Source organism: Pelophylax lessonae (assembly GCF_965119305.1).
Source record: "Pelophylax lessonae genome assembly, chromosome: 10".
Lineage (NCBI taxonomy): Eukaryota > Metazoa > Chordata > Amphibia > Anura > Ranidae > Pelophylax > Pelophylax lessonae.
The window spans coordinates 140,503,216-140,514,335 of NC_138777.1; positions in this window are offsets into that span (position 1 = coordinate 140,503,216).

The window sequence follows — 11,120 nt, forward strand, 5'->3', positions numbered from 1 at the left end:
CAGACAATGTTATCCTTCACCCATACAACATAAACTGCCTACACTATTCCGATAGGACTCACATGGAATGCAGGAGCATAGTACAGCACTGGGGCACTGGTCTTACTGGCATGCAGGACACAGAATATTAGTTAAGGTACACAAGGAGTCTAGGAGAGGAAGGGTACCAACTAGGGAGAATACAGCATGCCCACACATAACAAAAGTGAAGGCCCTTTGAATGGCTAAGGCACAAAGTCCGAAGATGGCAACACACCATACAATTCGCATACAATTTTCCCATACAATGCTTCTTCAGAGTCATCAAAACCATACAATATGAGGCCAGACCTAAACACTCTCAAATTGTATGCAACCAGGCAGGCCCTTGTACCACCTATCCAAAGGTAAATCTAAAGGAAACTGAACAACAAAAAAACTGCATAATGTGTATCCATCTCAAGGAACTTCTGCTACTGGGCATAAATGACCAATATTGAAAAGCCACATAAAAACAAACAGAAAACTTTAAGAGCAGATAGTTGCATGGTGTCACTGGGCAGGAAATAAACTTGAAATACACTTGGGGACACACAGAGAGACTGCTAGGAAGACAAAATGACATTAGCCCTGAGGCAATGAGCAAAGTTTGAAAAGACCGGACCGGCTGGGTGTGTGGCTAATTGACTTAACAGCAGGGTGTTGTTGTCTTAAATACAAGTATATCAGGTATAACAGCAGACCCTTACAAGTTAGATCCATGGAGCTACAAGTACCAGCAAAGCTACTGATCTTTGGGCATAGAGGAAACATATCTGTAACAGATCTATTCAAACTCTGGATAATTCCAAAACACCCTTACCAATAAATGCAGTAACACTGACAGAGATTCATAACACTTCTTTAACCTAATATAGGTGTTTAGAGTGACAATTATCCGCTGCAGTCCTAATCAAATTTTCATCTGTAGAAACTAAGTAAGACTGAAGATGACCAATCATATTGTCAGAGGAAATATGGGATAGCAGACTTGAACTAGTTGGTTTTGCTTATCAGTTTAGGAAAGAAACGCATTAATACCAGGGCTCTACATATGTCGGATCGGAACATACACCACACAAGGTCTAGAACCAAGCACAGCCAAATGGACTGACATCAGAAGCCCCATCTACATAAACCTAAAAAAGAAAAATACATTTTTATATAAAGTTGTCTCTGAAGGCTGTGATATCCTTTGGTTCTGAAAGCCATGAAACCCAATAATCGAATCTGAAGGATAAAACACCAATAATTTTAGAACTACAAATAAACATTACATTTTTCTTCCTCCTAAAAATAAACCGATGGTTAAGTACATGTGACAAAAAATTAGCATATGAAACACAATTATACAATACATTACATTTCATAAAGAAAGACTTTGAACATTTTTCCTAAGTTGTTTTGGAACAGTGCACTTTTTCAAAAACCAAAAATTGTTGAGCTCAAACTAATTACCACGTGGATTTTGTTTATGGTATACCATTAATTCCCCCAAAAAAAAAAAAAAATATTTCACCATGGTCAAAAATGAGCAGCTCGTAAAAAAAAATATTTAGATGGTACCATTTATTCACAAATCATAATACTTCACAATGACACTCTTTAAAACTGTCTCTCTGGAAAACAAAACACGTTAGTGAATACACATCTCAATTCACTATTACAGAGATTTCACCTTTCACTTTAATGAATTACCAGGCAATTTACATGACAATACACTCACAGATCTGACAGGAAAGGAGGGGGGTCAGTGGGCTGTCAGCAGCTGTGATGAACATCAGACAACACAACATATATAGATCATGTATTTCACAGACCAAACTTACTCTCACAATTAGCTAAGTTAAAGACAAATTCTAGACACCACAAATACCGGCATGTTTTCTATAATAACCTGTACGTCTTCCTTTCAATTCCTTAAAATCTGTTTGGTAAGTTTGAAATTCTTTCAAAGACCCATCCCGAATATTTTCCTCATTCTCATCCTGTATGGACGCATTCTCTAATTTAGGATTTTGGAATGGGACCCATGATCTAGGCTGTTCATACTTATTACACCTAGGTCATGTTGCAAAGCGTGCAGAGTACACTTCAAAATCATGTCTCGTTGTCCTGTATGGATTTTGTTTCACTACGTTTTCAATGGGACGTGATAGACAGAATCGAGCTATGTGGCCAAATAGTCCACATACATAACATTTTATCTTATCTAAAGTTGTACAGCGTCTCTTAACATAAGGCTTTGTTTTAGATGACTGAGAATGCTCGATGGCTACGACTGGAATGGCTCCAACTGGATTAGAAGATTTTTCTGGTACTTTACAAGATATAGGGGCAATTTTGTGAGAACTCCTACCTTCCATGGATTTATCCCTATTGGTACATACATTAGGTGTGGGTGTCCCAATAAATTCGGATATAACCAAATCAGTTGCTTTGTTATCCATCCTTTTTGAAGACTGAGCAAGCTGCTCCTGGCAGCTGACAGATAATGATTTTACTTCATTTTCTGCATCCTTCAGTCTTTTTACCAGCTGATGAACTTCTTCCTGTAATCTCTTGTTTTCTATTACTAGGTGACGGTAGCTAGCATCAGAATTTGACTTAGGAACTTCTAAAGTACTGATGTTACTTTTGGCTATATCTAGAGCTTCTTTTAGGGACGTGTTTTGCAATTTCAAATGTTCATACTGTCTACTTATCCACCTGGCTGCAAAGATCAGCGGAGTCTTTCCCGCTCGCTTACTATAACATTTTCCAGTAAAGTTTAATTTCATATCCTCTTCCATCAGAGGAGCCGAAAATGCTCCTTCTGTCTGGAGACTTTCCTCCCTTAATTCCAGCATGGCATCCGTTCCCTGCCTTGCTGTTCTACTTTCCTCTTCCGGTTCCTGTGCCTCACAATCTTCCAGTAATTCACCTTTTACTGGAGTATCAAACTTTTTTGTTGCTCTCCCTTTTTGTCAGCTGCTGAAAGGTGACAATTCAGATCAGCGCTTGAGCATTTTGCTGACAAGGACTGGGCAATTGCAAGACAAGGCCCAAGTCCCGACAATTGCTTATTGTCCCCCTGTTCATAACTGCCACAACTTTGGGGTTGTGACTTGTTGGACAGTTTCTGCTTGTCCCTATTTTGAAGTGTTGCTTGGAAAGATTTCTCCTTAAATCCCCAAAGCAAAAGCATTCACTTCCTCTGCCCTGTTCAATGATTCTAGCATCCATATACTCCAAGCATCTCTTTCATTTGGGCGTGTCATCTTTTTGTGATGAGCATAACACAGCTCCTCCCATGCTTTAACCTTAAATGTACCTCTTTTATAATACTTCTTCCTAGTCCAGCGATCCCAATCTTGAATATATTTCACAACCCAAGGCCCATATTTATAAATCATCTCTTCCTTTGGGGTCAAGTGGTAGGGTTCACCATGGTTAGACACCCTCTTTGAAGCGATTTTATTACCCATCCTTACGGATTATGGACCCTGAATTGATTTCCCAACCTTAAGCGGTTGCCCCCCAGAGGTAGCTAATCTCTGGCCAATGATTGGGTTGACAGGTACCGCCCCTGTCACCGTTGCCGAATTTTCACTACTTGTCAGAACAGGAATTTCCCTATCCTGACTATAGTCCTTCAAACCAACCTGGAGACTTCCCGAACTCATTAATAGGTCAATCTCCCCCGTGGACTTTTCTGAAGTATTCTGAAAGATTTCTTTCTTTTTTTTTTTTCTTCACAGGGTACAATGGGGTATTAGCTGGTGAACTCACTTTCGCCAATATGCTCTAATTCCCTCCAATTGAGCCAATTTCAATGGATACTGAGGTAACCTAGGGAGGATAGCATCTGGTTTTAGTTTTATCTTAACAGGGGGGCAGTGGATCATAATTCCAGTGTTCCCCTCTTTAGATTCATGCTTTTGGATAAATCACTGGGCAAGCTCTCTTCAGAGCTTGTGTCTGGTTCCAATTTACACAAGGCGATGATGCTATCCCAGGTTTCTACCATTTGGTGTTGGTCAGGATCTGAGGGGATGTTTACTTCCACTCCATCCTCAGTGAATTGTATATGTGCTTTCATTTGGGAGAGCAAATCTTTTCCTAGCAAATTGCAAGGAACTGAATCGCTCAAGAGCAGGGAGGCTTCAGTTTGAAAGGGTCCAATTCGAACTTTTGTGGGAGTGGTTTCCAGTAAGGGATATGATATACCTCCTAGACCAACTCCTCTAATTGTATTTTGAATGGGAAGATTTACCTCACTGGATTTCAAAACAGAACGAGCTGCCCCGGTGTCTATTAAACAATTTAGGGTCTGATTATTTAATTGCATTTGTACATAAGCACTTCCTTTCTCATTTGTTGAGATTACAGGTAACACCGGGAGCTCTCCACATCACTTAGGGTCTCTTCCAGAATCCCTCTCAGGTTGTGGTGGCCTACTTTGTCTTGGAGCTCTACACTCCCTCTTGAAGTGTCCGGGTCTGTTACAGTTGAAGCAGACAGGTTTCCTTTTTGGTTTTAGGCCGAGATCTACACTGTTTGACTGATCAGTGACAATGCAGATCCTTTGGGGTTTCAGTGACTCCCAATCAGCTATATTCCTTTCAATAGCAGTTGCAAGTGACAACAAGGAGGAGAGGGGCTTATCTCTCCAGTCTGGATTTGCGGTCATCAATTTTTCTCTAATTTTTCCTCTCAACCCAGTAACAAAGCTGTGTATCAAAACAGGTGATAGGGCACTGTTAGTGATGTCCCCACCAGCCGATTCTATGGCTTTTAAAAGTGATTGTAGTACTTCATACAATCTTCCTTTGGTCCTTGGGTCACTCCTGACACCTTGGTCCAAGACTGGGGAGGATAGACTGTTTTAATCAGTTGTGCCAACTGCTTAGTGAGTACACATCCTTGATGACTGGAGTCAACATATAGGGTCTTTGGAATATTAGTTTTACTAAGGATTTCATCAAAATCCCCGTCTCCACAAACCCTCTTCATTATTTGAAACATATCACCCCAATTTGCATTGTAGCTCGCCTGGATGTCCAGCAGCTCTTTCGCAAATTTAATGGGATCAGTCCTTGGATGGGGGATAACACTCAGAAATCCCTTCATCTCAGAGGGAGTCCAAGGTACATGATGTGTCATCTTTCTAGTGGATCTCCCATTATTATCATAAACGACCTGCTCTCTTACAGGATATACAGATATGTCATCTGAAAACGATATCAACGGTTGATCGGGCTTTTGGGATTGTGCCACAGAATCCCAATAAGACTGGGAAAGATAGTTGCTGCCAGGTGGGGGCACTTTATCTAACTGCAAAGTGCCTTGAAGGGTGGCATTAACAGTTCCATGGTATACAGGTGTGCCCACATTGGGTGTTACCATTTCCCTGTTAGAGTGACACCACACAGGTCCTTGCTGTGGAGTACTAGTAGTCACTCGGGGGCATAAAGGTACGTAGGCAGTGTACTCAGTACCAGAACTGCCAGTGTTGCTTTCAGCAGCAGCATTGCTCTTTAACTGCTGTCTAGGGGAGAATGCTGGCTCGCCGCCAGTAAACGGAGGGTTACTGTATTCGGGGGGTTCTTCTGTCAGAGGGGAAGAAAGTACCCCTTCTGACGGTATATGATCTTTGGTATTGGGGAGACTGTTCTCCCTTAGTGTCAGCATTCCGTTCCCCTGTCTTGCTGCGCTGTCTCTCTTCTTTTGTTTCAGTGCTTCACAGAAAGAGTCTTTCTGTGATTCATCTAGGGTTTTAACTGGGGTGTCAAATTTAGCAGCAAGTTGTGGCTTTCCCTTCTTATCTGCTGAAAGATGACAATTCATATCATTTTTTGAGTATTTTTCTAACAAGGACTGGGCGATTGCATAAGGCCCTAATCCTGACAAAACCTCATCTTCCCTCTGTTCATCACAGTCACTACTCTGGGGATTTGGCTCTAGTACCTGCTCCTGCCTGTCGCTACTCCTCAGCGCCATTTGGTGTGTTTTTTTCTTAATTCCCACAGTAAAAATATTCACATCATCAGCCCTGTTCATGGATTCTACCATCCATGCACTCCAAGCATCTCTTTCATCTGGGCGTATTATCTTCCTGTGGTGACTATGCCACAGGGCCTCCCAGGCTTTAGGCTTAAAAGTCCCTCTTTTAGAATACTTCTTACCAGTCCAGCGATCCCAATCTTGAATATATTTCACAACCCAAGGCCCATATTTATAAATCATCTCTTCCTTCGGGGTCAAGTGGTAGGGTTCACCACGGTTAGACGCCCTCTTTGAAGCGATTTTATTACCCATCCTTACGGATTATGGACCCTGAAATTGATTTCCCAACCTTAAGCGGTTGCCCCCCAGAGGTAGCTAATCTCTGGCCAATGATTGGGTTGACAGGTACCGCCCCTGTCACCGTTGCTGCCTTTTTCACTACTTGTCAGGATTTTTTCCTATCTTGACTATAGTCCTTCAAAGTTAGCCTGGAGATTCCCTGAACTTCCTGCAAGTTCAAATCCCACCCCGTGGACTTTTCCGAAGTATTCTAGAAAAAAACAATGCTTAAAGTACGACTATTACTTCTGTTATCTCAAGAAAGATTAGCACAAACTTGGATAATCAGACCCTTTGAGTGCTTGGAGTACATAGGGTAGTTAATAAGGGCACAATTATTTGCAAAAATTATTTGAGGCAGTTATAAACAGTGTTCACAGGTCTAATTACAAAACTTACAACCTCCAGTTAGTAGATTACAAAGAAAGATAGACCCATTACACATCAAGATCATTCAGTGTGACTTAGGCCCACAGTTGCGTTTCAATCACGAGGATTGGGAAGCGTCTTGACCAAATCTCATTCAAGGCTCAACTGAAACTGCTTTTTGGCAGAAAAACACCGATTGTATAGCCAATGCCTTCAAGCGTCCAATCAGAGCCCTTATCATTTACACTTGCACCCTCCTGCAATGAGGCGCAACTGAGCAGTTAGGATGTTTTCTCATTCACTCTCAGTACAATTTTATTTTAATTATACTGTTCATATCAGTCTCATCAAAGTATTAGCACAGACAAATGGTAAAATAAAAAGAATGAGTACTAAGAAGTTTGCTAGTCTGGGAAGACACAGGTGAAGACAAACAAAGACATAAATAACGCTTACCGTTTTTGGAGTTGGAATTGTCTGTTTCAGCTTTGGCTTACACACAAGAAGTCACACCCAAACGTTGAAAATCTCCTCACACGAGGCACCATCTGATATGGCGATTTTTTCCTACCACACTTATTCCTTTGATCCTTTCTGCGATTATAAATATAATAAGTGATCTACACCTTTTTATATGTTAATATCAACCTTATTTTATCCCTTGCAGTAAAAGAATATTAATAATGAATAACCACTGTGCTTAAATAAGAGAAAACATTTATTACAGAAGACAAACTTGTCACTAATAACATTAAATAAAATGAACCGCAAAGTAAGTGAATAATACAATAACAAAAATGATGTTACAATGGAAATACAAATGCTATCAATATTATAGGACAAATTGCAAGATGAAAAGAGTTACAGGAGAGAGAAACAGATAAGAAATAAAAGTGATACATTACATAGACCTCCCGATGGAGGTCTGTGCTCAGATACTTCAGCCCATAGTAAGAGAATTTTTTGGGCTCTGGCTGTATATTTATGTACCTCCCCAACCAACCCCCTTTCAATGTTAACATGTTGATCAGATTTTTAAATCAAGTTTTTTTGAGTCCTTCTCACAGCCCACACACACAGGTGATTCCCTCCCAGCATCGTTTATAGGTACCATAAGCAAGTTTTTCCAGATAGCCAGTTCTGGCTGAAAAGACCTTCTCAGATAATGCCTCTAGCTACAATACAAACAATAGTAAAAAAAACTAGCTTTCCCGGTCTAGATATAACACAGCTTGTTTTATGATGTCAGCTGTAAGCAAATTGTCAGGTACACAGTTGGGAGTAAAGCAAAGTTCAATATATGATGTTCATTTCATATAAAAATATTAGTATTCAATATTTCCATTACAACACCCAGAAAACATATCCGGACAGACCAAGACACGCTCGTTCCCCGGCAAAGTGATATAGTCTATCTGAATGCGCTAAAAGGGATATTCCGGTTTGGGGGAGTGCCTTCTCGGTACCGTTACCGCTTTCAGCTGCGGTAGTAAAGCCAGGGCTAATCCAATGCTCCTCCACCTATGCACACATAACCATCTTTTGCTGGTGCCCGGGTAATGAGCCGAGTGGGCCATCATTGGAAAAAGGGATCTGGGTAAACACCATTTACCATCAAGACCCCAGATGTCATCTGGACCCTGTGTAGCCCCCAAAACCATCCATCTCCTCTTTTCCTGCACTTCCGCTTGGGACTGCAGCTTAACACATCAGAGGGGATGGCTAGCATTAGGGTCTCTGTCACCGGGCTCAGAGTACCTTCCTTAGCAGCTCTATCTGCCAAGGCATTTCCATTGGCTTCCATAGTCGTCTCAGTAGTATGAGCCTTTACCTTCAGAATGGTTATCACGTGTGGCAAGCAAAAGGCAATGAACAGCTCTATTAACCCCGCACGTTTCACCGACCTCCCCAAACTAGTCAAGAACCCTCTTGCCTTCCAGACAGGACCACAATCATGTGCCAGCCCAAAAAGTGTATCTCAAATCTGTATAGAAATTGATCCTCTGATCTCTATGTCTTACCATCTGGGGTGTAGTACCTGGAACCATCGACAAAAAGGTTAGCAACTGGAATGGGGGTCTCCTTCACTGGGCTGACAGCCGCTGATTGCCACTCCATTAAAGAAAGACAATCGTGTTGTTCCTACTAAAGTTGGAAATTGATGAGAAAGAGAGAAAGAGAGAAAGAGAGAGAGAGAGAAAAAGAGAAAGAAAGAAAGCGAGATAAAGTTTTGAAAATTACCATTTTTCTGCACGGCCTTCTCCCCCCTTCTCTTCATTCTTAACAGGAAGAAGAGACGCAGGGTTCCAAAATAGTGCATCGTTTAAGGTTACGAGGACTTTGGGGGTCCTTCAATGTCTGTATTCTCCGAGTGGTTAGATGTTGGGTACCTAGAGAAATGCAATGACCTAAAAAAAAAACAAGCTTCTCCTTGCAAAGCTGGCCTAGCCTGCAATAGAGAGGTTCAGTCACTGACACTGTCTGGCCTGTGAGACCTACAGTGGGAGTTGTCTTCCCTGGAAGGGGAACCTTGCCTCTAGGTTTTTGAGATCTTAAAACCGTGTTGGCTGCATCGGTGTCAGCGAGGCAAGGGAGGGGCTATTTTAATTCCTCTAGGATGTGAGCTGACACCGGTTTATCAACGCCCTATGATAAGTCATAGCCATTTCTGACCATACCTACCTTTGAGTTTTCCGGATCCTCCGGAATAGATTGCTACTTACCCCACGGACCAGCCGGGTTGGTCGGACAATTATGCCTGATGTACCCTGACTTTCCACATCCATAGCAGACCTGTTAAAAGAACTTCTTGTTTGCCAAAGAGTTAGAAGGAGAGGGTTCAGCTGTTATGACAGGCTGTTGAGAGATAGAGACACTGTGAGGTGGGAGGGCGTTACCAGTATCAAAGTCTGCACCGTGAACTGAAGAAAACGGAGATTAAAGTGCAGAGACAGTGACAGGTTCAGTGTCAGCAGATCTGGCTCGTCTTGGTAAAGTTAGCCCAGGAAGAGCTTCCTCCACTTCTCTCACCAGATCGCTGGGCTCGGCTATCTCATCAGGCCAAGTGTACATAATGCGGTTCTTCCGGACAGAAACCGCCTGATGCACGCCTTGCTGATTGACCATAATAGATCTCTGAAGCCACAATTGCGCTACACTTAGCATCTCTGTTGCCTGGAGCCTAGTTCTGAATTCAATAATGAACTCCTCCCATCTCCAGACATCAAAAACACCTTCCAAAAGGGATGTACCAACTGTTTCCCTTGGTTATTCCCCTTCCTGAGGGGTCTCATGGCCCGAGCCCCAAACTCAGACTTCATGTACCGCGAAACTGTTTGGCTAGCCTGGGGGACCTGCGTTACCCCCCATTGCATGGATAAACCTTTAACCATGACGATTCGAATCGCTTCCTTGCACCTGGTTTAGGAGCAACACTGCCTGGTGCCAACTTTGACAGTGTTGGCCTGCTTCCGGACTCCGGTTATTTTACACGGCCCTGCGCCGGTCAGCTAGAAGACCTCAACCCGGTGGCTTTGTACGGCTATACAGCTCATCAACCCCCACTCGCTCCCCAACTTCCGATTATCTTACACGACCTAATGTGGGGCGGGTTTCGGTATCTACTCCTCACACGTTGAAGGCTGAAACAAGCGTGTCGCAATCACCCGTTTCACGTAGACGGCTCAAAGTACACACGTTCGTTTCGACCTAACCCGTGCAGCCAAGCAATCCCGAAAGCACAATGAAAGTCCTCCCTATACAAACCTTGGCTTCAGTCTATTCCTGAACCTGCAGTACCGAAAACTACCTCTGTGAGAAACAACTACTCAGTACAAAACAACCCTGAAAAAACTGAATCCAATATCAGTCACTCCACAATGTACTCTTATCATTGGAAAAAACTTAGTTACAACAAAAATGAGACAAAATACACCACAAAAACAGCTTAACCAAAAACTTACAAAACAAAAATAGTTACCCCTGAAAACAGACAAAAACACAAAAAAACTGACGGGTTGGATATGTATGTATATATATATATATATATATATATATATATATATATATATATATGTATGCTAAATATGAACAAAAAGATGAACAAAGCTAGCTAGAAAAATACTGCAATGATCCACTGCAAGAAAAAAATCTTCCTAGATGCCAGATTTCAATTAAAAAGGAAAAAAACATTACTTTTAAACTGAAATACAGTGCAAAAATAACATCACAAAGTTGCCCTTTAAAACTACCAAAAAAAGGGAAAATTGTTTGTTACAGCTCAAAATAGCATTTCAGCCACATGGCTTTCAAGCGCCATTTAACAAAATGGTAATGTGAAGTCCAAACAGAGTGGCTGCCACACAAAGGAAATTACATCATAACCACATGTTACAAAATGGCCGCCA